The sequence below is a fragment of the Neovison vison genome, chromosome 13, assembly GCF_020171115.1.
Source record: "Neovison vison isolate M4711 chromosome 13, ASM_NN_V1, whole genome shotgun sequence".
NCBI lineage: Eukaryota > Metazoa > Chordata > Mammalia > Carnivora > Mustelidae > Neogale > Neogale vison.
Genome location: NC_058103.1, coordinates 59938895 through 59965269, shown reverse-complemented (window position 1 = coordinate 59965269; position 26375 = coordinate 59938895). Strand labels below are relative to the sequence as shown.

Genomic DNA, 26375 nt, shown 5'->3' with positions numbered 1-26375 from the left:
TGAGAAAGCCGCTGGAGAATGTGCCTTAGGCAACCACAATGCGCAGAGAGGCACTCCGGCATAGAAACAAAGGTTGGTGGATGTTACCAGAGGATATGCTCCACTAAAACAGGAAAAAAACCCAAGAGGAAGGATGGAATTCACAAAACAGGATCCAACACAAAAAAGGTGAACCTGAGAATAATCTGACAGTTCCCCAATGTGGAAAACTGTCTTTGAAAGAGGCATTTTACAGAGCTGTTGGATAGTGTGGGAAATTTAGTCAGCTGGTCACAGGAAATGAAGCAAATAAAAAAAAAAAAAGAAAAAAGACAATTATTCCAGAAAAAACAGATAGTTTACAAAATATTAAGTATAATCACAGTATTTTACTTGACACAGTAGGTTACTTAAATAATATATAGTCATAATAATGGAAACAGTGAACATGGATATAATCTAAAAAAGTAAGATATACTATATTTGGAGAATAATGGAAGGGAAGAGATGGTATGATTGAATTAATATCCTAATCCACCATAGGAAAAAGTCAAAAGCTACTGGGTCAATAACAGGATTATATTGTACCTATTATTTGGAAATATGGAGAAGAAAGAGTAAAATAATTAAAAGACATTGCTTCTGGGGAAAAGGATGAGGAGGATAATGTGGACGAGAGACTATTGGTTATAAGCCTTTTTGTCCTATTTGGCTTTTTAAAAAAAAGATTTTATTTACTTATTTGAGAGAGAGAGAGAGAGAGAGAGAGCATGAGCACAAGTGAGCGAGTGTGAGCAGAGGGAGGACCAGAGGGAGAGGGAGAGAATCTCAAGCCAATTGCACTGAGCACAGAGCGCATGTGGGGTTCGATCTCACCATGCTGAGATCATGACCTGAGCAGAAACCAAGAGTTGGAGGCTTCACGGACTCAGCCACCCAGATGCCTCTTCTTTGGCTTTTTAAAACCAATTTACACATAATCTTTGATTAAAAAAAAGAAAACAACAACAACAACAAAAAATCTAAAACTGACAATAAAACCCCCACAGACTCAGCAGAGCCCCAACTTTAGGCCAAGCCAATCACTGGCCGTCCATGTGCCCTTTGGGACTTGCCTCCCGGTGACCAGCCATTTCTTCACAGGCTTTGTCCTCCCTCAGACTTCCATCCTTTGCCTATAGGATTGGGACCCTTCCAGTTTCCTCAAAGTCTGAATAAGAAGCACTCATCACAGAATGTGAAGGATGCAAACGCCCATTAGGGACCATGCTTCACACTCCTTCCTGTTTTACTGACGAAGGAATCCAGCTGATGGTGAGTGACTGTCCCAAAGGGTTTCAGCTTCTGTCGGAATTGAATCCTGGGTCTCCTGACTCAGTGATGGGTGTTGCTTCCATTGCTACAAAGTGCTCTGTCCTGTGCATTTATTCTGATCCATGTGAACCTCTCTCCATACTGTGGAGTCTTTGGGTGCCCTCTCACCTAAGTCTCTGAGCATTAGTAGAATTGCCCTCAGGGGTGTTTGGCTTGTTGGGGAGTCCTGTGCCACTTACCCTGCCCTCTGCTTCCCTCTGCTGGTAACAGATGGTCTTTGCTCTTCACCGTTCCAAGTGGCCTAGCTAGCCTCTAAAATACGTTGTATTTGGCACTTTCTGACACTACCTTTCAGTGAGGAGAATCCTCACTTCACGCTTGCGTCAGAGTCTGATGGTGCCATCTGACCTGTGCCTCCCTGTGACCGGTCCTGTCCGTTCTAGCCCTTTGCTTGCTGCTTAAACCCAATCCTTGAGCTAACCGGATAGACATTACCTGGGAGCTTGTTAGAAATACAGAATCTTGGGCCTCACTTCTCATTGACTGAATCAGAATCTGCTGTTTAGCCAGATTCCCTTTCTAATGCACATGAAAGTTTGAGAAGTGCTGCTCTTGATGAAACTCAACTACATGTAGGGAAAAGAATCAGGATCGATCAGTTGTATCTACTTTGGTAATTATCTTTGATCACTCTGACACCTGTTCCAGTCCTGTCCCTTGGTCATGATGAATTCTGGCCCAGACAGTTTTTTCTGTTCCATTTCAGCGATGAGTACTGCCTATACTAACAAAGCAGGGAATAGCACACATGAAATTCTAAATTTTAAAAATCCACTAAACTAAAATTGACTTAATCCACTAATCCACTGAATTAAATGGTGTAAAGGCATAGCACATGAATTGTGGGACAGTTATTTGAATCTTTCTACATATTTTTTCTTTTTGTCTTCCATGATTGTTAATGGAAGTTTTACATTCTGGCTTCGAAGATAGACTAAAATTATTCTATAAGTTAAGAGATCTATTTTGTTTATAATTTATAACATCTCTCTACAGCGGGTATTTAGGAAACATTAATGTGGGGGTTTTACAGAATGCTAGAAATGCACCATGTTACTAACTTAAGTGTTCTCATGTCCTTCTACACAACTTCATTCATTCTCAGGTGTTCTCTCAGCAAAGGTTTACCGAGTGCCCTCTGGGACTCAGGCATTGTCTTAGATGCTGGGAATTCAGGGCAGATCTACTTCCTGCATTCATCTGTTTTCTAGTCTAATGCAGAAGACAGCCGTTAGACAAATTATAATTTAATGGCAAATATATCAAGTGCCTAAAGAGAAGGTGTAGGGTAATGAAAGATCAGGTTGGCTTCCAGGAAAAAATGATACAAATGATATTGGAGTTGGTGGGGCTGGGGGGAAATAGGCATTTTAGACAGAGGAGGTTCTGAGAGGAGCAGGAGCTGAGTGGGAATATCAGAAAACTGACTGTGGCTTCAGCACAAAGATGGAGAGGGAGGTCGCCTGAGAGGGAGCCTGTGAGCTATGACAAGGCCAAATCTGCAGGTTTAATAGGACTTGGAACATTTTGGTGATTCATCATGAGAACAAAGGGAGCCACTGCAGACTGGAACACCAGGGAGTAACATGACATCATCTTGTCATTCATACCAACATGCTGTTGTTCACGCAGGTTGAACCTGACCCAGAATCTCTGGGCCATGGCGCCATTTTGGGGAGTACCTAGTCTTTGACTTAAGTGTAGTCTCTGAGTCTTTGGAATGTCTCATCACTCTCCTTCTCTCTTTCTTCTCATCCGTTGTGACCTCTCAGAGGGAGCTAAACAGCTTAGGTCAGGGTTCTAGGATAGACAATATTCCACCACACCCAGTGAGATGGAAAAGGACACTGAGTTCTCCTTCTTCCTCACTTTCCTTGAGCACAGGACTATAGCCTCTGGCTACTCAGATTTCATCAACTCCCTGAATTAGGTCCTTTCTTTCCCCCCAGCCAGCCCCCTGCTCCAAAGTTTGAGTGAATAGGTCCAGTGCAGACCTTCTGAAGTTCTTTCCTCATAATGCATTCTAACTCTATATCCAGTGATGCTTATTTCGTGAAAATAAGCCTCTGGTATGTAAAAGTTAAGGATAGTTTTCAATAGGCTTAGAGTAGACACTGGTTCATCCCTGGGTAGAATTCCCGGAAAGGGAAGTTCAAAAGGAGAGCTCTGCTTTGAAAAGAAGAATCTCAAAAGTATGATTTTGCTGAAAAAGATTTACTGCAGGAGGAGGTACTTATATCTAGAAGGAACAGGAAGATTATTTAGAAACCTTAAAAACTGACTAGCAAACTGACTTGTAGGTCGATCTCATTTTAGAACTTTCAGCAGGGTAGAGGAAAGATGACATTAATTTATTATTGGAAATAGGATTTACTTTTAAAATAATTACATGGAGATTGTGAGAAAGAGACATCAGAATAAAGTTGGTACATCAGAAAGATTTTACTCTGTTTTGTTTTCTTTGTTTCTGTCTTATTATCACCAAATAATTATTTAGTGAAATATGTTATTTATGATTTCTTAACAAACATAACTATTTTTTTGTAAGTAATACGAACATGTAGTACTTAACATCTGTCTTTGTCATAAGCCCCACTGGACCCCTAAAGTGGGTTTGCAATAAGCCAAACTGATTGGCCACTTGAACTTGTGGCTGTGGTAGCAGATCTGGTCTTCAAAGATGTCCCTAGAAGACTGGGAGAACCAGTCTCAGAACACAAACTAAAGTGGGTCTGTGGTTCCTAAAAGAAATTTCTCAAAAAAAAAAAAAAAGAAATTTCTCCAAATTCATATTTAGCGCTATCCTGATCACCTTAGTACCTACTGCTTTGGGTTGAAGCCAAGAATATGATTTTACAATCTTAGTCTGCTACCAGCATTTTGAAGGATGCTATAAAATCCTCAGACCTGGCTGACTGTACCCTGATTTATATATTTTTATTTGCACCAATAGAAGCACATGCAATATAACACACTGAAAGATTCTGGAGTGAAATCAGACAGTCAGTCAGACAAGTTTATAACTCCAAGAATTCTGAGCAACCAGTGAATGTCCAGGCTCTTTTTAGAACTTTCCGTGTGCCATCAATAGAGCAGGTAGAGTTTGAAGATGATTTATCCTTCAGCTGAAACTTATTCAAGTAGCTTTCTAGAAAAAAAAATATGCTGCTTCCCAGGGAGCTGTCATTTCTATCCATATTTCCTTGAACCAATCTTCCTTGAACCAGGCCAACAAATATGGGAGCAAGAGTGCAGAACCACATTCTGAGGACCAGCATTTAACAAGTGAGATTCTTGAAGGGGGGTGGGGCAGTGTTTTGGTTCCATCAAAATCAATAAAGGCTTTGTTAGTGGAACAGAAATGTTTTCCCTACAGACAGATATCTAAGGGATCTCACACTGTTACTTCTTGGAAAAAATAATAAATACAGTAAGATATGTGATTTTCTTTTGATGTTCCTAATGCTTTCTCCTGTGGGCTTTCTCTTTGTGACTCTTTCTGTGTTTGCTGTTTTGCACTTCTGTGAGGGGGAAAAAAAAAAGTGTTTCCATTATGACTAGTAGCTAAAGTCAGCCAGGCTGGAGGTCTGTGCCTTTGCTGTAACTGTCATTTCCTTACAGCAAAGTGCCTGTTATGAAGGGCAGGTGTTTGCAGAATGGATCACATTGGGTGAGGTTAAAAAAGAAAACCATGGGCAAAGAAAGTGGTTGTATTGAGAGAATTTAAAATGTCCTATTTTCTGCAAAGGCCCATATGACACATTGACCTTTTGGTGCCATGTTTGCAGGCTCATTAAGGCCTGGAGGTGGCAAAAGCATCCAGAATATATTGTCCTATGTCTCAGTCCGTCCTTGCCCCAGTTGGACTTAGGAACTTAGACTACCCTGGTCACGAAGGAGAGAAAGTGAAGTGAGGGGGTAGGAATCACAGTTAGAATGACAGTTTTTACTCTAAAGAGACAAAGTCAACTTAATGAAATGCAAATAAAAGTTCAAGAGCTAAAATAACATCAGCTTGGGAAAAATAAAAAGATGTAAATTTTTGCATCTCTCAGTCTCAGGACATAATCTATGAAATCTATGTCTGCTTAGTCATTGAATGGGGTACAGTGCATCTGCACCACAGATCTCCCCAAGAGCTGTTCTACGTGGGGACCTTCAAAACCGTCCTGGTGAGTTTCTTAAAAAAATATCACCAAAGGTCATCAAGATTTACCTTCAGAAATATGAAGGCTATCATGTCCTCACTGGCTGCTCCTTGGCTAAAAAAAATTTCTTCATCTGGCATTGGTCAGTTTTGAAATGCTCAATTCTGACTTGTTAAGTGCTTATGGCATGCCGGAGATTATGAAACTCTGGGATATAACTGTACATAGAAATGTGGTCCAGTCCTGCCCAGGAAGAGCTTACATTTTAGTCAGAGAAGTAAGACACATACATGTTGAATACATAAATAAGGGATAGGAAGTCTCATTGTGGTGCAACTGAGTAATGATAATATTTATTAAAAACCTACTGTCCACCAGCTTCTATAAAAATCACTCTGTGTCTGTTAACTGTTAACTCCTTTATCTTGACAAAACCCCTAAAGGGTAGCAGCAGTAATTCCCCCATTTGCAGAGGACAAAATGGAGACACAGATGGCTAATACCATCACCAGGCTCTATGCAACTGAATTAGCATTCAAAACCGGCCATCTGGTTCCTGTGCTTGAGTTCTAACCTCTGAGATTTACTATCTACCTGAATTAGAAGGTAGTAAAACATGGGCCAATGTCATCTGGGTGATTTCTTAGAAAAAGCAGATTTTGAGGTAGGTCCAGAAATGTGAGTAGAAAGATGTGAAATGCCAGAGGCAGAAGCTGGAAGGGCTTTCCAGGTAAAGGAACAGCATGAACATGGTGGGTTCCAGGAAAAATGATCGGAGGGACTGTAGGGAGACACACAGGCCACTGTGTTCCTGTGAAAAGAGAAGGGCTTCTGGGATTATATCCAGTTTAGTTCAAGTTCTAGCTCAGTCACTCACTTGATCAAATTCCCTATGCCTCAGTTTCTTCATTTGTTATTTGAGAGGAAATCATGCTCTCATCATAGGGTAATGAGTATTAGAGATACTATATGTATAGTCTCTAATCAGAAACTGCCACAATGTAGGTGCCCAATAAAAGGAAACTGTCGTATTATTTTTAAAGCTTTGTTAGGAGAAGTGGGAACTCATATAAAACAGGGAAATGGGATGAGATTGTGAAAGGCCTTGCATCTTGGGAAGTGCAGTCACAGCTTCTGGGCTAGTGTTTTTCAAACAAGCGTATGACCCATTGAAGGGCAATGTTCAACATAGTGTGCAGCAACAATTTCATTTTATTTATTTTTTAACAAAATAGAGCTGGGATTGAAATTTTGGGGTGTATCAGGGTAAGAAAGTATTGTTTCATGAGTCTCTTGATTCAGTTTGTGAATATTTTTGTCTAGTTTACAAATGTGTGTGCAAGGTCAAGATATAAAAATAATTTTGTACCATGGGTCAAGGCAAAAAAAAAAAAAAAAGGTTTAAAAGCCACTGATTTAGGTGGTGTCTTCTTCTACTGATTCCAGATGTCCTCATAGCTAATAACTTGCCAAAAAGACCCTGGGCAATTTTGAAACGCATAACATTGTAGTGAGTGTAGATTATAAACACTGGCAGAGTGAGATTGCATGGGGAGTTTATTTTGGCTTCATCCTGTGGGGCTGCAGAGGCATGAAATGGTGGTCTGTGCCAAACAGCATGAGGAGAGATGAGTTCCTTTGTAAGAGACACACTTCACTGCTTTTGACCTCAAGAAGTCATGTGGTGAAACTAGTTCCAAACCTCGCTAACAACTTTACAAGTCCTCTGGAAAATTTGTGTTGTTCAAAACTTCCTAAAGAAAAAAAGGACAAAACAGGTGGCAAGTAATCAAATAATAATCTTATAGAAATACTATTTTGAATTTTGCTAAATGGAAGGAATTTTTCCCAAGGTGTCTTTTTTCCCCTCCACCAGCAGTACCTTCTAATCTAACCATTTGATATGTTGGGTCTGTAGAATTTCCTCATTCTTAGGAAGCAAGAGCTGGTGCTTGAATTGTTGTCAGTGGCAACAGGAAAGAAAAAAGCAAGGCGAAGGGTGGAGAGCTGGAGACAGGAATGCAACGGGTATCTAACAATTACTAGTGAACGATGTCAGCCTATAAGAATCCTGTCTCAAATAGCTTCATAAGCAAGATTGCTCTTTGCTTTACCACACAGGATGTTGTTCTGTTCTCTCTGCCTTCAGTGTCCATCAGCCCCTCTTTTTCATTTACTTAGGTGGAAGCAGTCGGCCACAGTTCACATTTGACCTCTTCAAGACTGCAGTGTCTTTGACCCTCCTTCTTCTAGATGCATTCCGGGGGTTATGTTTCTGTTCTGAAGAGAGAAACTGCTGCCATTTTCTAATTATTCTTCCCTTCCAGGAAAACATCCTGGTATCTCCCCTCTAGTTTCATATTCTTACCTTCCGGCTCTGCTTGTCCTTTGAAAACTATTCCTTTTTTCCCCTGGCAGTGATTTGAGAAATTGCCCTTCTGCACCCTGTGTCTTCATTTCATAACATATATTCTTCCCCAGGCTCTCTAGTAATTATTTTGACCTTAGAGTTTTCTGGAGGACAGTGAATTCCTATATTGTCCAAGCTCCACTTCTACCTACCAAATTGGTTCTTTTCTACTTTTGCTTAAGGACAGGAAATTGAATTTGTCTCTTGACAATCTGGTTTTTTATTTTATTTTATTAAAATTGACATTAAAAAAAAAACTCTTCACTTCTAGAATAACTCCTAATTCCTGAATGTCTAACTCATTTCCCCTTCTTCTGAGACATTTTCTAATACTACTTTTGAATAAGTAAAAATGTGCATTGAATTCCCAAGCCCCCAATTACACCCATGATGGACCAAAGACAAAAGGACAATGAAGCACACGAGATGTTAAGTTTAGCAGTGTCGTGGGTCTCAAGAAGACTGAACATTTTCAGGTATTTTATTTAACCACTTGACAATAGACACTGTTGTTTACTTATTTTTATTTTTTAAAAGATTTTATTTACTTATTTGTTAGAGAAAGAGACAGAGAGAGAAGCAGGCTCCCCACTGAACAAGGAGCCTGATGCGGAGCTCAGTCCCAGGACCCTGAAATCATGATCTGAGCCAAAGGGAGACAACCAATTGAGCCACTCAGGCACCCTAGACACTGTCTTTTAAATTTCTTGATCATGAAATCATTTTGTGTGAGTAATAGTATGAGGTAAAATATTTCTTGGTGAAAAGTATTTATTTTTCAACTTCTCCAAAATATTGTTCTGCGGCACATTCAAATGTCTTGGCTCTTTGATTTGAAGATGATAATGTTAACAACACATGGATTCCTCCAATCTGTGTATTTTCATCAAAGGAATACCATCTATTGGAATAATATAATTTAAAATTAAGGAAAATTAGGATGAAACACTCCTCTTCTTCTTGTGATTTTTAAACCAGGAAAAATATGAGGCTCTACCTTGCTTTAGAGGGGTTTCTCCCTCTCACTGCAGTTAGCATTACAGTCCTTCTCGGTAGGTTATTAGTACATTGTCGCTATTGAGTGTCCTCCGGGGGACTATGGCACACTTGGTACTCTGTATACATTCATCCCAGCAAACTTGAAAGGTAGGGATTATTCATCAACATTTTCCTGATAAGGAGAGGTTCAGCAAGGTTAGAAGGCCTTTCCAGAGCCTAGAGCTCAGTGATAAGCCAAGGAGTAGAAATAAAAGCCAGAAGCTTTGGTCTACAATCCGGGACCTTTCCCATTGTTTAGAGGTGCTTAATTCACCACTTTTGTATTTTTGGGACCTAAAGGTTGCACTGTCCAGTATCGTAACCACTGGCCATAGGTGCCTATTGAGTGCTTGAAATGTGGTCAGTCCAAACTAAGATGTGGATTCCAAACACTTGTTATGTAAAATGGATATAATATCTTACTCATAATATATTACATATTAGATATTGAAATGCTAATAGTTTAGGGATATTAGGTTAAATATAGCTTATTATTATTATTTTCAGCATATTATTAAAATTAGTGTCACCTGTTTCTTTTTCACTTTTTAATACAACTACTGGAAATTTTAAAATTACTTTTGTAGCCTGAATTACATTTCTCTCAGATAGTACTACACTGATCTCAATAGAAGAGAGAATTGATCAACTTTATTATTCCATGTGTCCCCTAAGTAAGTTGACTTTATTAATTACTGCTGTGTCCCAGACTGGAGAACGTGGCATGGGCCACTCTCCTGCACTTGTCTGGGCCATTCATTTTCTGCTTAGGGAGCCTGAGCCTTTTAATGGTCGTTGCCAGAGGCTCATCCCTTCAGTTCAAGGTCAGTGGGATGTTTTGGCTCACACACAGATGTCCCATTTTCTTGGATGGCTGGGTGCCAGGCTGTCTGTCTGCTGCTGCGTTGCTCTGCCTTGCAGCATAGAATTAACGTTACCTTATTCCCTGGCAGATCCTTGTAAGGCAGTCTGTGGGGAACTTTTGGCCCTAAAACTCTTGGCTAAGTGCTCTCAAGTCTTTAGAAATGGTTCCAGAAGCCCCAGGTGAGCAGTGTGGTTGGAGAAAAATGGAAATCCCTTCTAGCACTCATCCAAATCTCTTCTGTCACTTGGACATCTGACTCACTCTACTGGCCATCTCAATACCTACTTGGCTTGACTTAAAATTCACATCATTCGTACTTGTTATCTCACAAATATTCAGTAAACTTTTCAGATGATGAATAAATCAGAAAATGTAAAAATAATGGGTTATTTTACCTTTCAGAATGGCTACTTCTGTTAATTTCTTTTTTAAGATTTAATTTATTTATTTGACAGACAGAGATCACAAGTAGGCAAAGAAACAGGCAGAGATAGAGAGGGAAGTAGGCTCCCTGCTGAGCCAAGAGCCTGATATGGAGCTTGATCCTAGAACTCTGGGATCATGACCTGAGCCGAAGGCTGAGGCTTTAACCCACTGAGCCACTCAGGTGCTCCACTTCTGTCAATTTTTTAAAAAAATTTAAACCAAATGAAATTCTTGTCATATGTACTTTATTTATTATATTACACATAGAATTTATTCATTCATTAAGGTAGCATTTACCACACAGTAGGCTCTTCAGAGTACCCAAAGGATGTGTGTCCCCTCTCTTTAATGTATTCTTGTAAGCCATGTATGCAATATTTGGTTAAGTGTGAATTTCTATTGGGGGATACTAACAGAGTGCTCCTTAGAGCTTAGAGGGGGAAAAATCTCTGCTGATGACCAGGGAAAACCATTAAAAAGAGAGGTGTAAATTCTGGGCTGAGCTGTGGAAGATCAGAGAGTTCAAGAAAAAAGGCCAATGTCTGGGTAATGGAAAGGGGTGAATAGTTGGGTTAGGATATGCTGTTTGTGTCCAGGGTGCGGGGCGTGGGGAGCAGTTGCTGAGTTCAGGAAGGTAGGTAAGGATCAGGTTAAATTCAGTTCCTCAGGGCTAGACTTAGGAGTGTCTATCTCTCTATCTTCCCCTTTTCTCCAAAAATGATATTAGGGAAAGCATAAAGCAAATAAATTTCAAGGAACATATACAATGAAACAATAAAACACAATGAAAAACTACCATGCAAGGAGAAGTATAAATTAAAAAAGGACACGAGAAAAGGTGATCTAGCAGAGTAAAAGCTCTGTGGATGAGCTTCCTTGTGGTCAAAGCGAAAAGGAAAGCAAGCTTGATTTTATAGTTATTACTGTCTGCAGGGAAGAAACTACCAGCTCTAAAAGCTTTTCTTAGCATCAAATTTAAAATAAATTTTTGACATGGGCTGAGCCGTGCGTAGAAAATGCTTCACCTCCACGGATTTATTTTAACGTCCTTATAAAAGCAGAGGAAAAACACTCTGCAGGGTGGGGCTTTTCAGTGACGGAAGGACTAATTAAAATGCAGATCCTGAATCAGCGGTGCTGGGCGGGCTTGCCGTCCTGCATTGTTAATAGGCTTCACTGAGGCTGCAGTATGCACTTTGGGTCAGCTACTAGAGAAAGGTATTAAAGCAGGGAATCAGAAAGAGATGCATACGATATTCATTTTATTCTAACTAATGGTGCCATCATTTAGCTATTTTTGATGTAAAGTCAGGGATTTTTCTTTACAATGCAGTCTGAATTCCAAACTTGGCATTTTTGGAAATTTCCCTATTCTTTACAGTTGTCTTGTATAAACTAGCATGACAGCAATTATTAGCACCTAGTTTACTGAGCGTATCCGAAGCAATCAACTAAATTTTCACAGAAACAACTGATTTCTTTTCACCCCCATTTTGATCACTTTATATCATATTTAATCAAATTTTAAATTATAATGATGAAAGTAACTAGTATAAATAGCTTTGATAGAAAACACAACTGAGCCCCAGCAAGCAAATAACCAGGGAGATGGAAATGCCTGGATTTGCTAGCTGCTAGCATTCAGCTGGTTGTGAGCTTTCCTTGGTGCATTTTCAGAGGGAACAGGGGAACATCTGTTAATCAGCAAGCTGGATAAGTGGAGGTCAGCTAGTTTGACTCCAGGAGAGCAGAGGCCAAGAATTCAACTCTCAGATAATTAGGCTGGATAGAATAGATAAAGGCCTGGATGGGCAGCAGGTTCTCCAGCCATATTCCTTAAATATTTCATCTTGACTTGATGAGAGATGGACAGCAACTAATTCAACTGTGCGAGGCTTTAGAGGAGGCAAAATTGGGGAACCTTCCTTATTCAGGGTAGGACTCAGTGAATGGTGGATACCGACTGAATGATTCTGGAAGGTCCAGTTAATCCAGAACAAGCCAATTTGTGGTGGTGTCAAGTCCTTAGAATTTTGGTCTCCACCTAGAAGTGGGGCTCCCTGGGGAGCCAGCCAAAAGCTTTTGTGCCTAACCAGGGACACATAGGGACAGAATAGGACTAAATGCTTTCAGCATATAAGATATAAAAGATCGATGCCCAAGTGTATAAAGAGCTCTTCCATGTAAATAAGAAGACATCAAATCTGATTGCTAAAGGAAAAAGGATTTGAACAGGTAGTTTATTCAAGAAGTTCTTGGGAATGTGGATTAAAATAAACTCGGATTAACAAAAATTAAAAAGTTGTATAATATGCAACATTAGGCGGATCAGTGGACATGCATACACTATTGTGGTTATGTAATCTGATAAAGTCTTTTTGAAGGGTCATCTCATACCATTCATTCAAAAAATATGTCTTGAGTGCTTCCTAGGTGCAGTGCTACTCTATGGGTTGGGGATAGAACTGTGAAAACACAGCATCCTGTTCTCGCAGTGGAGGGAGGTAGAAAATAAACAAAGCAATATACATCTTGGCTTAACAAAAGCTAAGAAGAAAACAAAGCCAAATAAGGAATGAGAATGACTGAGGTGAGTGGGTGTTGTTTTATATAGGATAGTGGGGAGTGCCCACCGATAAGGTGACATTTGACTATTTGCTTCTCTTGGAAGAATAACATATCTACACACAGAGGAGATAGAAGTACTTCAAGACCTCTTGTTTACTGAAAATAACAAGTTGCATAACTGTATCTTGGGTGTAATCCTTTTACCTTAAAAAGGTGTGTATGCGTGGGGGTTTGTGTGTGTGTATTTAAATAAATAAATACAGATGGTACACAGATATAATACGATAAATACATAGAATCATGCACACCACCTCCCCAAACCTTTAGTCCTGGCTGTCTCTGGGGTTGTCTATGTGTATAGGTTGTGGTAGGAAAGAGGGAGATCCTATAGCATCCTGCATGAACCTTTTTTTTTAAGTAAAAAAAAAAAAAAGTAAAATACTGGAAAGACATGATAACATTTGGGAAAAAGTACAAATTTAGTAGAAGATGACAATGATAAAATATATTAAACCATTTTTTAACCAAGTATTTGGGGCTTTGAGCTTAAAGAAACATCAGCAAGCTTCGGAAAGGAGAGAGAGAGAGAAGTCAGGCAGACTGTGGCTCGAGCCACAGTCCACACTCAGGCACCCGCCACTCACCTGTAGGGAGGCCTTCAGCCACTTGTCCTCTCTAGGAGTCTGTTTCCTTATCTGTAAAAGGGCTAACCACTTAGAATAGTTGTGCTAAAAAGAGCTGATTCACATGCAGTGTTGAGAACACTGTTGGCATCTAGGGAAGGTGTTTTATCAAGGTTAGCTCTTAAATGAATCCTCTGTTTCCCCAAGTGAGGGATTGCTTCACCCAAGGCAGGGGTAGCCCACCAGCCTCCCGTCAACAGGAGGAAGGCATGACCCCCCGGCCCCCCATCTTGTCACTTCTCAAGTATCTGTGAAATTTGACAAATGGGGTTCAGTAAGTCATCAGAGGACTGATTGATGTGTGGCTTAGAGGGCAGGGAATAAGAGTGGAAGCCAAGAGAGTGCCACACAGTGGAGCTCAGATGTGGCCCCTCCATTTAAGCACCATCGCCTTTGTTGGTTGAAAGCAAACATGTCTGCAGACTCCTGCTGGGATGTTCTTGGCCCTGGGGGTGGTGGGGGCAGAAAACAACAGACAGGCCCTCTTTGCTTTGCTGACCTCTGCCTTCATAAGCTTTACTGCTGGTCCTCAGAAAATCAAGGGGGTTAGTTGTTTTCCTAGCTTCCTAGGAAATAGAAATTTGTACACTTCCAAGTGAGTTACTCACTTGAAAATAAATTATGAGACACTTTTAAGCTTCCAGAAAGCATTTTGCAAATCCTGCCCATGGTATTCTTTTTGATGCAAGTGGCAGGACTGCGTGGCATGTTTTATTTTGCTGAGGACACATGTGAAGGGGACACTGCCTGACGTCCTGTTAAAGGAGAGGAAACCCAGCATTTCCCGATATCCTACTGGACACCCCTTTCCATACTGCTTCTCTAATACAGGTTTTCTCTTTTCTTTCTAGAATGTTGCCAGGTAAGCTGAGGTGGAGAAGGACCCTGCCAGGGTCACCGCAGGAAGAGCTTTGGGACAAAGCCAGGTACGTTCCCAGGACACTCAGTCAGCCCAAGCCCTGACCTAGCAGGTTCCCCCGCGGAGCAGTAAGTGGTCACGTGCCATTCGTCAGGCCGACCTCAGCCCTTTCTCTCCCCCTTAACCTTTCTCTTCATTTCCGCCGTCCTTCCGCTCACGTCCCTCTCTGCTCTTGTCTCCATTCTCCACCCGCATGTGTTTCCCGTCTTGTTCCATAGAGCACACTCACCAACATTGTGTCCACAATTTTGTGTTTATTTTAATATCCTTATGTGTGCTCAAAGTAGACATATCTACAAATGTTGTCTCAGATGGAAAAAGTTGTCATTTACCAAGTGAGAGCAGGTTTCGTCAGGTCGCCACTTCCCCGTAACATTTTATTGACCGCTCTTTTTAAATGCTGCTTAGCATCTTCAAGAAACAACATCTCTGGGGAATGAGCCGTAATTTATTGGCAGAAATTAGCTTTGGTAAATACTTCAGTAGTCTCATGGTAAGGGACCAAGCGAGATTCGTCGCTGTCCCTGAGTGGTTAAGAACTTAAGCTCAAAAGCAGTAGCAAGGTTCCTGGTGGACGGCGGCCCCAGGGTTGAAGTGTTTCTGATGATTCAGGGGAGTTTCTTTGGAGATTTCTTGGCTAAGGACTGTTGTGACAGATGCTCATCTGTTCTGTTTTTGCTACTTAAATACGCACGTGCGACATATAGGTCAGGTTACTGAGGGAGCAAAAAAGCGGCGGCTTTATGAAACTCATTTATTCTCCTTATCGGGATGGCTTCATTGTTTGTCAACTCAAAATATTAGGGAGGATTTAGGGAAATCATCTTGCTCTCTAATTAGATGAAATTGGAGGCTGATTGCTGCAGCCTTAAATGGTCTTTGAGGTGTTACTAATTCAACTAAATCTCAGATGCCCGCTTTGTACAGCTAGTTGATGATATTATTCTAGTGGAGGAGGTTGGGGAGATTGGGGATGATTAAGAAAATTGGTTTTGCTCACACCTAATGATAATACTTGAGAGTCATGTAAAAACAATAGCAACTTCTAAAGTCAAGATGGATTGTCCGGCAAGGAACTACTACTACCCTATTCCCTGCCGAGATTTGGGTCATTAGGTGCTCAGCTGTATGAGGAAGAAATAAATTACTAATTAGTGCTGTTAGGGCTAATTTTCTTGTCTAGCATTTAGGTGGACTTAACCAGGCCCTGCCCTGCCCTGGGCCCTGCAGGCTGCAAACATGGCAACATTGCCAGTGTGGTCCCCTCACAGGACTCTCCAGGGACCAGTGGTAGGAAAAAGGCAAAAATAGTCTCCACATGGTGTCTCCACCTTTCTGGCCTCAAAAATGCAAGCTTCAACGTCTTGCAGAATATTGTCTCCATCCACACTGTGCCGAAATTGGTTTTCTAAAATTTCCAATGAAATTTGCCATCCAAGGAAGTACTGTGAAGGGAAGGAGGCTTTGTATCCTCCAATATTTCCTTTATATAAATTCCTCAGTATTTGTTTTCCCATAGGGATGTTGGCTTCCTTAGACAGGAGGATCATTCCTTATCATCAGGCAGTTGAAAGGAATTGGAAAGCACCCTGGTGATTCGTACCTTTACAGAAGGTAATAAAGATCAAGCGCACGTATGTGGCCCAGACCAGACTGCACCCTTTCCTCTGATACATCAGGCCTGCTCACTTAGGGCAACTGACACAGGAGTGTGGGCCAGCCCGCTGGGGTCCATTTAATCAGAGCCCAGTCTAAGTGGGTCAGTTCTAGGGTGGTCACAGATTCAAAGGGTCTCTGCCAAGGCCCTGAGAGCCAGAGGGGTCCCTGGCTTTCTAATAGTGGGATGGACAGCATGTCAGCCAATAACCAGGGCTCAGTCCTCAAAATTTATTTCAAAGCCTCCATGTTTATACTTGGCAACTCCAAAATCCTGAGCTTTGACCAATGCCCTTATGATACTTTATAGGTGTCTCTGTGATTAAAAAAAAAAAAAAATGTTTCTCAACAGGGGTGGTGTTTTTAATAAGTTAATTAAAAAAAATGGCAACATGGGGGCTTAAGTGGGTAGGAGAAGAATCCATGAAACAAGATGGGATAGGGAGGGAGACAAACCATAAGTGACTCTTAATCTCACGAAACAAACTGTGGGTTGCTGGGGGGAGGGGGGTTGGGGGAAGGGGGGAAGGTTATGGACATTGGGGAGGGTATGTGCTTTTGGGTAAATTGGAAGGGGAGATGAACCATGAGAGACTATGGACTCTGAAAAACAGTCTGAGGGGTTTGAAGTGGCGGGGGTGTGGGAGTTTGGGGTACCAGGTGGTGGGTATTATAGAGGGCACAGCTTGCATGGAGCACTGGGTGTGGTGAAAAAATAATGAATACTGTTTTTCTGAAAATAAATAAATTGGAAAAAAAAATGTTGGCCATATTGTGTGATGGATAATAGAAAAACTTCACCTACATCCTGAGGGGGACCATGAATGATCTTTACACTTAAATAGAAAGGACTCAGGTGCGAACTGCCCGAAGAAAGACAAGAAATCCTAGCAGAAACAAAAGTGGGGCTTAAGAAGACATGTACTGCAGATTGGATCTTGTTCGAATGACCTAAATGTCAAAGGTGACATGATTATGTACCTGCTCAAAAACGAGGGAGATCCATTTCCAGAATATATTAAGTTAAAACAAACAAACAAACAAAACAACACAACAAGGTGCTAAAATTGTATATACTATATATATACCAGGGCAGAAAATGAAAATATATATTCAATTTGCTTGTATTTGCACAAAGAAACCCTGGAAGGGTAAACAGGGAACTAATAAAAGTGGAGGGATGGGGTGGATGGAAGCAGGGTGACACCATGACTTCTCGGGGTGCGCCTTTATATTGCTTTGGTCTCTAAGCCCTGCAGGCATATTAATCAAGAAGAAAAAAAGCTAAAAGCCAAAAACGTGATTAGATGTTTTTTTGGGAAATTTACACCCAAATGGAATATTTGCTGGGAAAATGTAAAGCATGACATTTGGACGTCGGCACAGCACTGTGATGTGGCAGAAAGGTCAGTGGCCTGAGAGACAGGCGACACGGGTTCAGGTCTCGATTTCTGTTCTGCCACAAATTACTTTGACATCATTTAACACTGCATCCACAAATGGGTTTAATGTGTGATGCCAATCATGTTTGTGATTAAATACGAAGAGGCTGCCTGGAGCCTTCTGTTGAGCTCGAGTTTAAGGACACCTCCAGGTTCGGTAGAAAAAATTCCTCGAACTGAATGGTGGTTTCTGCCACACGTGTGGGAAGGGAGAGTGGCAGGGTGTGTGCCTTCTCTTTGTCCTTCCTGGGATTCTTTTTCTTCCCCTGTAAGATTAGGGGCTTAGACTAGAAGATCTTTAGTCCCTTTGTAGTTCTAAAATGTTCATAATAAATGGGGCATATTCCAAAAAGTGAAAACAAAAAAAGAGGGTGGGCGGGGAGGTGCCACAGAGGGCAGAGTTTGGTCCCCTGTGGTTCTGCGGTTAGAGGTGGCAAAGATTACCTTACGTGGAATGTAAGAAAAGCTAAGTTTCAGAAAAGTTCCGGCCAACTGTGGGTGAACAGGCTTCTGGGACCCAGGCTAAAATGGCCTAGCCTTTAGTACTTCCTAGTCATTTGGTGCAGTCATTTGCAAAGTCATTGCCAAGATACAACATTTTCAGAGGATTTCTTGGATGTGAGTCTTGGAATAGGACAGCTTTGAGAGCTACTCTTCCCATTCTTTTATGGAATATTAAAACTACTGAAGGAGGAAATTTAGAAGGCTCCCCAGGACCTACAGTATTGAAGCCAGAGAGAGCTTTTTGGTGCTGTGGAAACCTTCAGAGTCCTGAATATGAGGCATTTCAGTGCTTTTGATGACATGAATCTGCAGCGAGGACACCTGGAAAATGACTCTGAGCCTCCTCGGGATGGCAATCTTCTTTTCCTCTCTGCTATCTGGAGACCTTTTTCTGCTCCAGAGCTGCCAAAAAAGCAGGCCGGACTCAGCCACACCAGCCCGTACTCCAGGCATCTGCCTCTGAAGTGGGTTCTCCTGCGTAGCTCCCGACCTGACAAAAGCTTCTAGTCTGCACCATCCCATGGGGGAGCCACCAGTCACCGTGACCATTTAAATTTAAATTAGCCAAGATAAAATAAAATAAAAATTCTAATTTCTCAGTTGCACTAATGGAATTTCAAATGCTCAATAGCTATTTGGGGCCAGGGGCTACTGAATTGGGTAGCATAGATCTAGAACATTTCCATCATCACAGAATGTTCTTTTGGATGGTGCTTCTCTCCACTGTGTGGCTGGAAAGCCACTATGGACAGATAGATCCATAACAAAGAACAATAAATAGGAAACCTAAAATCAGACGAAAGGGGCAAAGTATGTATATCTACTGTCATGTAAGATGGGAATGAGCTACATTCGTTAACTGAAAGACAGAAAAGTTCAGAATGAGTTAAAAAACATACAATAGGTTTTCTGTAAGAAATACATGCCATATAAAGTGGCCCCAAAAGATTGCAAAGTTCTTGAAGATGCAGGATAGTCATGTGGTATGGACTTCATGTAGCTGCTTATTATCTAAGTTTATGAAGGATATTATCAAGCTGTGGTTTTGGAGTAGAATACAGATTGGGCTTGGGGTTCATGCTAAAGGAAATGAACAGCCTTGTGAACAAAGGGCATCACTATCTTTCTGTGATTCTCACTGGGAACATTATTATGCTGGAGGTGAGGGAAGCAGGAAAGAGAAATGGAAAATTGGTCTCTCTAGGATTTGTCTTGTGGAGAAGGCTGACTTTGAACAAGCTGGAAAGAACCCAGTGGTGGGGCAGCTGGTAGGCTCCTTCCCCGGGAGAATTTATCTTGCCTGACAGTCTCTTTACAGCCCACCGAGGGGCCTGTCCCTGCAGGGCCATTAGCAGGCAGGGTCCCTGTGGGAGACATCAGGTCTTTCTACCCACACTAGCGCCCTCTCTCTGGGGGCAGGGCAAAGCAGTCAGGGCTCATCTACCCTGATTACTCTTATCAGAGTGTTCCAGACACAACACATGATTTCCATTTGTGTTGCTAGTCCATTCTCAGGCCACATGCCTTAGGACAGACCTGGTATATGAAACCTTCTCTTCCTCTGATGTTTCCCCCACTTATGTATGTTCTTCAGAGATTGTGGTATAGACAACAACAGGAATTGAAAATTTTGGAAGTATTCTTTAGCCACTAAATAATACAAATCTATCATAAGTCAAGTAAGAAATTTGAGTAAATGGAAGGTGCATAAGAGTATTTCTTAGGAGGGGCACCTGGGTGGTTCAGTCCATTAATCATGTGCCTTCCACTCAGGTCATGATCCAGGAGTCCCCAGATCAAGCGGGGAGTCTGCTTCTCCCTCTCTCTCTGCACTTCCCCCTGCTCATGCTCTCTCTCTCTCTCTCTCTCTCTCCTTTGCTCACTCTCATCCTTTCTCAAATAAATAAACTGCCTGGGTGGCTCAGGCAGTTGAGTGCCCTATTCTTGGTTTCAGCTCAGGTCATGATCTCATAGTGGGGAGCTCGAACCCCACCTTGGGCTCTGTACTCAGTGTGGAGTCTGCTTCAGAGTCTCTCTCCTTCTCCCTTCCACTCACTCTCACTCTCTCAAATAAATAAAATCTTTAAAAAAAAAGTATTTTCTTAAGATGCAAATGCAGTGGAAAAACAAACATTTGATGTTGGAAGCGAAGTATGCCTGTTGTCAGCCTTTTCCTTGGATCTAAGTCTGCGGTGGTCTGGAACAGATATTTAATACATGGCATTAAATTGATGTCATTTACAGAAATGAATTATATCCAGAAAGCTGTATCTTAATTAGAAAAATAATTCAAAGCTGTGTGAGCTAAAATTATAAAACTTGAGCTAAAAGCTGAAATGAAGTGTACCCAATTAGAATCATAGAAGCAAAGAGGATTCTTTTGTGTTCCTTTTTTTGTAGTGCTTGAAAGTGTGAGTGGAAGGCTGTGAGGTTGACAAACTGAAAACCTAAAATAACCTAGATGTTTTGCACTAACTTTTACTTTTTCTCCTCCAGTCTAGGATACATTGGATCACAGCCTGGAGTCGCAGTCAGAGTGATGGCAGATCTTCATATTAAATACCGGCAAAGAGTAAGTGACAACTAAGTTACCCTTCTTTGAAACAAGGGAACATTTTCTTCCTGAGTTTGCCAGTATTAAAGGGTGAGCAAGGGAACGTATGCTTTGAACGTTATCGTAGTCATGTAGGAGTGTGACAGACTCTGCCTCTTTAATAGGTTGGATTTGTCATGGATATGTACTCGGGAGAGTCTAACCTAGCGAGATCATTCCCCACACTTTTTGTACAACATAATCAGAAGAGAAGGCTTTCCAACACACATCTGTGACCATCGGCAGTCAGATGCTGCAGTGACCTTTGAACTGGAAAGTGATAGAACGGTGACAAAGAGACTGAAGCATTTTATGACACTTGGCCTCTTTCTCTCTCTCTTTCTTTCTTCCTTCCTTCCTTCCTTCCTTCCTTTCTTTCTTTCTCTTTCTTCCCTCCTTCCTTCCTTCTTTCCTTTCTTTCTTTCTTTCTCTCTCTCTCTCTCTCTTTCTTTCTTTCTTTCCCCCAGAAAGACACCAGTAATAAGAACATAAGACAGTTCTTATACATTTCTGTTGTGTGTGGTATTAAACAAGGAACGCTGGGGTTTGTCTTGTTGGCATGCATGCATTGATACCCAGGGACCTGCAAGAGCCAAATAGAATTTTTCACTTTCTTACCATCCTTAGTCAAAAATGCTCTAAGCATGTCATCATCTGGCAGATTCAGGGAACATGGTCATGGAGAGTCCCAGGTGCTGAGGGATACTGGGGCTGTATCTGAACTTAGTAATTCAGGAAATTCTGAGTCCTTCCCAATCACCCTGCATCTCTTCTCACTGTTGTTAGCTAAGTTCGTCACTTAACGGTCCTGGGCAGTCTTCCTGCTGGGAGGACCCTTCATTCTTTGCCTTTTGTTGGTGTTCTTCCAGATTCCTAGAATTGGCTGTAAAGTCACATACTACCATTAGGTGTCGCTGTCTAACATATAATGTACTTGGTGAAACTACAAGATTACAGTTTATTTAAAAAATCACCCAGTTGGTATTGTAAGACATGAACTCTGTAGCTTTTGAGAACAATTTTTTTCTTGAAAATAAGAACTAATTTCAGATATAGTAGTTGGCAAATCTTCAGTCAGAATTTTTTAAGTAAATAAAGTTTGAAAGTTGATTTTATTTGCTGAAGAGACTGCAAGAGAAAATCCAGACCTATTAGCTGGCGTTCAAAGATTTCCCTGACTTGGTTCAGGCCTACATTTCCAAAATTACATCTTCGTCTTTACGTACCCCATCCCTCAGTCAAATTAAGCCATTTTCCAGTCTTTGGATATTCTCATTTTTTTTTTCTATGCTATTCCGTTTACTAGGAGTGTCCTTTCATCTCCCAATATCATGTTTTCAAAATCTACCTACTCTTACAGAGAAGCTTGGATACTAAGAACTCTAAGAAACTTTTCTTAAAAAGTTTAAGAAACAAGTATTTCTACTTCTGTATCACTCTGTCATTTTACCGTGTTTCTTGCACAGCATTTTGTAAACACTAGCTGAGATAATATTTATTTCTGTTTTATTATGAAAGCCAGGACTGTATATAATTACCACAAAGCCTACAGGGGTTCTTTGAATAAAGGTTAGTAAATGGAAATTATGTTAGTTAAGTGAATTAATAAAAAAAATAGATACAGGAAAATTTGATTCCAGTTCACTTTTGAAGCATTGCCAATTCACTGGGCACTGGAAAGTGGCCATGCAATGATAATTGAAGAGTAATGATAACTGGCAATGTACCAATGTATGAAGAAATACATCCTACCCCGTGCTGTAGGGAGCCAATCAGTACAATTGATTTATTGGCTATGATAATTGATGACATGTGAAAGTAAACAGCTCGTCAATGCCTTAGCATCTCTATTTAGAACATCACGCTTTTTAGTCATGCTCTTGTGCATAAGAATATAGTCAGAAAGAGAATATACTCTGTGTGTATTCAACTTAGATAATGTTTTTCCTCTGCCCACCATATTCATGATGAAAATGAGGGAGAGGGGCTGCTTAGAGGAGAGGAGGGAAAGTCTATCAAGGTAAAAGCTAAGGAGACAGAAGTTTGAGCTCATCCTTTAGCAACTCGGTCCACCGGGAAGAGAGGAAGACCAAAGTTCATCATCAATAACAGTTTTTCTTATTACTGTTGGCCTTTGTAATCGTTACTGGTAACTGTGTTTGCCATCCTATCTTGTTGTTTGTGTGGAACAAGGCTTTTTCCATCATCACCAAAAAGCTGGCAAACTGTAGAGATTCTATTAATCCTGACAGCCCCCAGATGTTCAGCCGACTCCCCCTCCTCACTGGGACTTGTCCTCTAATTTGTGGTAAAGTATTGAGTGAACTGGCTCTTATTTTAATTAAAAAAGTTGCAAGAAACCACTTACAGAAATTGGAACAGTTATATATTTTTAAAATTTTATTTAGAGAGAGAGGTGAGAGGTGGGAGGGGCAGGGGAAGTGGGAGAGAAAGAGTCTTCAGCAAACTCCACACTGAGTGCAGAGGCCGATGTGGGGCTTGATTCCACGACGCCAAGATCATGACCTGAGCTGAAATCAAGAGTCAGACACTCAACTGACTGAGCCACACAGGCATCCACCAGTTGTACATTTTGTCTGATGAATTTACCCAGGAGAGAATAAAATCTGGTTAATTATGCCTGTTTTTGATATTATTTCCATCTCTTTTTATACTACTCCATCTTGAAGATGTTTCTTAAAAATAACCTCCAACAGGGGCAGCTGGGTGGCTCAGTTGGTTAAGTGTCTGTCTTCGACCTAGGTCATGATCCCAGGGTCGTCAGATTGGGTCCTGCATCAGGGTCCCTGCTCTGCAAGGAGTCTCCTTCTCCCTCTCCCCCTGCAGCTCCCCCTGCTTGTGTGTGCTCTCTCTCTCCTTCTCTGTCAAATAGATAAAATCTTTAAAAACAGCAACGTCAAACAACCTTTTAAAAAAAGTTATATATGTTTGGGAAAATACATAGAGATTTCTAATGTGTGATAGTGATCAACTAGTTAAATTTTATTTACCACCTAACCTTCCCATTGAGATATTTATGAAAGTACGTGCCATTGCTGAGGCAGAGTGTTGTGGAAACCTAAAAATGATTTTCTGATTTTGGCAACATCTGGAGGAATTGTCTCTATTGTGTGATCACAAACTGATGCTTGCTGGAGAGGGGGAGGTTGGTGGGGGGATGAGGTCACTGAGTGGTGGGCATTAAGGAGAGCACATGATGTGATGAGCACTGGTGTTCTATGCAACTGATAAATCACTTCTCCCATCCAAGTACTAACCAGGCCCGACCCTGCTTAGCTTCCGAGATCAGACGAGATCGGGCGTGTTCAGGGTGGTATGGCCATAGACTGATAAATCACTTCTGAAACTATTAATAAACTATGTGTTAATTCAATTTAAATAAAACTAAAAAACAAAGTAAAATAAAATGGAATAAAATAAACAGAGCAATGCTCTCTTTGGAAAAACAAACAAACAAAAATGTTGATCAGTGTATCACCAGCAAGGAAGTAGTAGGAAAAAGGCAGCTGTCCACGTGCTGTGTTCTATCTCAAACAACTGTCACAGACGGGAGACGCCTTCTGACCCAGATCATGGTTGCTTTCTAATGTGACTGAAGCTATTCCTTTGTCTTCAGTCAGGACCTTGGGAAAATCTATAGGCTGTGTGTAAACCATCGGTCTGGGCTTTTTGGTGCCTCAATTTTAAGGGCAGCAACAGTGAGTGTGAGAGGAAGCTTCTTCAGAGATAGATTTATAAGGCATTCCACGTTTCCTGGACTCTTCGGACAAGATTTTGCCAAGGGAGCCCTGAAGATCTGCCCAAACTGATGTGTCAGAATGGTGTAAGTTCCTCCCCTAGTCTGGGGATGGCAGAGCGCTGTGCCTAGAGAGGGAGCTTTAAGAGGATCAGTTGTGAAGAGAACTGTGCCATATGCCTACTTGAGAAAGCTAAAGAGACTGTGGATATCGGAGATACCAGAGTGTCAGTATGAACTGATGATTTGTAATATACATGTATATGCACAAAGTTGGCAGATATAGAAATTAATAATAATGATTGCTGTTAAGAATCATCGATGGATGCTAAAATTAATGATGAAAGTATAATGAAGAGATGGATATTTGCATGGTTTGAAAGTACTCTCCAGAACATTGTTATTAATGACAAAGAGGAACATAGTAACTTTATAGAGGAGTAATCTGGCAAGCACCTCCTTAGACAAATAATCAGTTAATATCACCAATGGTATGAACAAACCTTATATATCTTCTGATGTGATGCACTGAGAAAACAGAACATCATTTCTTTGATATTCTTGCCAAAAATGCGTATCCTTGGGATGTCTGGGTGGCTCATTTGGTTAAAAGTCTACCTTCAGCTGAGGTCATGATCCCAGGGCCCTGGGATTGAGTCCCACGTGGGGCTCCCTGCCTAGCAGGGGGCCTGCTGCTTCTCCAGCTTATGTGCACTCTCTTTTTGTCTCTAACAAATAAATAAATAAAATCCTTAAAAAAATGCATATCTTCAATCTAATCATTAGAAAACATCAGACCAAAATTGAAGGTAATTAAAAGAAAAAAAAAAAACTGGTGATATTCCCTCTAAAACTTTCAAATCATGAAAGACAAAGGCAGATTAAGGAACTGTCACAGACCAGGGGAGACCAGACGATATGATAGCCAAATATTGGTGTCTTCAATGAATCCTGAATAAAACACGAACACTAGTGGGGCTCTCGGTAAACTTCTGCTAAAGATCTGTGATAAGTTAATAGTATTAAATCAATGTTAAGACTCTGATTTCTCTAATCAAACTATTTAAATGTTCTTGTTAACATTAGGGGATGCTGAATGAGGTATACACAGGAACTCTCTATTTTTGCAATTCTTTTGAAGACTGAAATTATTTCAATATAAAATATTTTAAAAATCTCCAATAAGAGAGTAAAATGTTAGTCACAGAGTAGGAGAAGATATTTTACATTCAACTATCTGGCTATTTACTATATTCAAATATATAAAAAGGATCTACACATCGATGAGGAAAAGATGGCTCAAAATAGAAAGTCCTTGAATAAACACTTTATAAAAGAAGATATTCAAATGGTCAATAAGCAAATGAAACAGTGAAATATCACCATGGGCCTATAAGAATGGATAAAATTAAAAAAAATAAATTGACAATGCTGAAAGTTAGAAAGGAGTTGGAGTAACTGAAACTTCCATCCATTGCTTACAAAAACTCTGGGGCAGAATTTGCTAAAACTCTGTATACATAAAACTTGTGGCATATGTACCCCCAAAACATATTTATAACTTCAAACTGGAAACAACTCAATGTGTATCAATGGGGGGGCGGTAAATAAATTGTGGTATGTTCATACGTGGATTACTTACAACATGGAAGAATCTCAGAAATATAATCTTGAGCAAAGGAAGTTAGATATAAAAGAACACATACTGCATATTTCCATTTAGGTAAATTTCAGATATAGGGGAAACTAATCCATGATGATATAAGTAATACCTTTGGGTGGGATTAATGTTTGGAAGAGGGCACAAGGAAGGTGTCTTGGGTGCTGATGATGCTTTAATTTTCCATCTAGTTGGTGCATATGTGGGCATATCCAGTATGTAAAAATCCATCAGACTGCTGTTAAAATCTGTAAACTTTATGTATATTACATTTCAATTTAAAAGTTTATTTTAAATAGGGGAGACTAAAAATGGAAACTAAAATGGAAACCCTAAATAAAGGGGATAATGTG

At 40.7% G+C, this 26375-nt stretch overlaps 1 long non-coding RNA gene across 1 annotated transcript in view; it reads left to right on the top strand.

Moving 5' to 3' along the window:
* The first annotated feature begins 14374 nt into the window (after positions 1–14374).
* LOC122893454 overlaps positions 14375–26375 on the top strand; it is a 36620-nt gene continuing 24619 nt past the window's right edge. The window contains exons 1-2 of the long non-coding RNA XR_006381634.1: positions 14375–14417; positions 20509–20584. This is a non-coding gene — a long non-coding RNA (uncharacterized LOC122893454). The remainder of the gene's footprint in view (positions 14418–20508; positions 20585–26375) is intronic.